Here is a 2,500-nt window from a genome sequence, read left to right on the forward strand (position 1 = left end):
CGGAAGCCTATCATGGCGTAAAAATGTCGACAAAATTTTTCGACATTTGAATAATGGGGTTTGACAAGGTTTGAAAAATTCAATACAAATGGTAGGCTTGAATGTCGACAAAGTGACGCGAAGCGGAAGCCTACCACGGCGTAAAAATGTCGACAGATTTTTTCGGACCTTGTCCTGCCATGGGCTGCGCGCAGCATGCCGGCAGCCTGTGCGCAGCGTGCGCACAGCATGTCGGCAGCGTGCGCACAGCATGCCGGCAGCGTGCGCGCACCATGCCGGCAGCCTGTCGACAGAATTTTTCGAAACTTGTCCTGCCATGCGCGCGCGCAGCTTGCTTGCAGCGTGCTGATTCTGTCGACAGTGAGGCTAGCGAAAGTTGTCCTGCCATGGCGTGCGCGCAGCCTGTGCGCGCAGCTTGCGCATCTGTCGACAGTGAGGCTAGCGAAACTTGTCCTGCCATGGCATGCGCGGCGCCTGCGCGCAGCCTGCGCGCAGCATGCGCACAACATGCGCGCAGGCTGTGCGCAGCGTGCGCGGAGCTTGCGTGCAGCTTGCGCATCTGTCGACAGTGAGGCTAGCGAAACTTGTCCTGCCATGGCATGCGCGCAGCGTGCGCGCAGTCTGTGCGCAGCATGCGCGCAGCCTGTGCGCAGCGTGCGCGCAGCTTGCGCATCTGTCGACAGTGAGGCTAGCGAAACTTGTCCTGCCATGGCATGCGCGCAGCCTGCGCGCAGCATGCGCGCAGCCTGCGCGCAGCATGTGCGCAGCATGCCGGCAGCATGGTTCCAGGTTTTTTCAAATGTCGACAGAATTTTTCAAATCTTGTCAAACCCCGTTTTTATTGAAATTTCCTCGCACAATAAGCTCCCCATAAGTAGTCTATGATTTTTAGGACCTTCTCCAACTTACAAAACTAAAAAATTCCTCCCGGATTTGTTTTAATGATTTTTTCAATTTTACGACTTCTAAAAATAATAAAAAATACTTCCCGACTTCAAAAATTTATGAAACTTTTTCCCATCATAGATTGCATGTTTCTTAGTATCCCTGCAAAAAATCACGTCCAAATACCTTGTATTGAATTATTTAGAGCCCATTATGACTCCTCGCGCATAGGTGATGTCTCTTCCTGTCAAAGGGCTAAATGCATAAAATGCTATATAGGGGGGTGTGTGTTGCCTGCATATGCATGGCAGCCCATGCCTTCCTAGCTGCAGCCCCCTTCCCCCACGCCACACCCATGTCATGTTGCCTCGATATGTTGCCTCGGTATTATGGGTTTGGTGTCGGGGTCGGGGGGCTGCCACCCATGGCGGTGGTGGCCGGAATCCGGCCGCCGCCACCATGCCGCCGCCATGGGTGAGGGAGGAAAAAAAAGGCGTGGAAAGTTGCGAAATGGGGTTGTCTAGGCTTTTTTTTGGCATGGGAGAGCATGGAGTGCTAGGAACTCCTTCTCAAATGCACGGGCATGTCGACCACAACCTCATTTCGCAACAACAACCACCCGTGTGGGGTGGCGGTGGGTGGATAGTCGCGGATTGGGGCTTGCCAAGCCAATGTTTTCAAAAAATTTCATCAAAATTAAAAACAAATGTTTTGTTGCCTTCGGATTTGTGGGCGAGCGGCGAGTCGGAGTGGAGCCGGTAAAGTTTAACCTCGGTGTGCACGGTTGTTTTTAGAAACTCAATCCAATGCCGGGGACGTTGAAAGTGACGCTCTTATGAGTTGCAAACCCGCAAGATTTAAAGAACCTTTTCAAAACAATTTCAAACCAACAAGATTTAAAAACAGAAATTTTCATCAAAATGAAAAACAAATGTTTTGTTGCCTTCGGACTAGTGGGCGAGCGGCGAGTCGGAGTGGAGCCGGTAAAGTTTAACCTCGGTGTGCACGGTTGTTTTTAGAAACTCAATCCAATGCCGGGGACGTTGAAAGTGACGCTCTTATGAGTTGCAAACCCACTAGATTTAAAGAACCTTTTCAAAACAATTTCAAACCAACAAAATTAAAAACAAATGTTTCGTTGCAAACAAATTGTGGGCGAGCGGCGAGTCGGAGTGGAGCCGGTAAAGTTTAACCTCGGTGTGCACGGTTGTTTTTAGAAACTCAATCCAATACCGGGGACGTTGAAAGTGACGCTCTTATGAGTTGCAAACCCACAAGATTTTAAAAACTTTTTGAAAATGTTTCTTCTAAATGACACATTTTGATCCTTGGCAAGTGCTCAATCCGTAACTATCCAATCACCGCCACACCACACCGGTCGGGAGTGTGTGAATGGTGTGCTTCCCGGGGTTGGCATAGATAATCTTTCGCATCGACAATCTTTTGCATGCGAGGGAATGTCTATGCCAACCCCGGGAAGCACACCATTCACCCACTAGTTGTGGGCGACGATGGGTTGGCTTCAAATGAATTTTTGCTTGGGGTTGTCCTCGGTATGCTTTTGTGTTGGGAGTACGGCCACCAAACCTTCTCAATGCACGGGTATGTCGAGGAT

This window comes from Prunus avium, unplaced genomic scaffold, assembly GCF_965620075.1.
Source record: "Prunus avium unplaced genomic scaffold, drPruAviu1.hap1.1 HAP1_SCAFFOLD_70, whole genome shotgun sequence".
NCBI lineage: Eukaryota > Viridiplantae > Streptophyta > Magnoliopsida > Rosales > Rosaceae > Prunus > Prunus avium.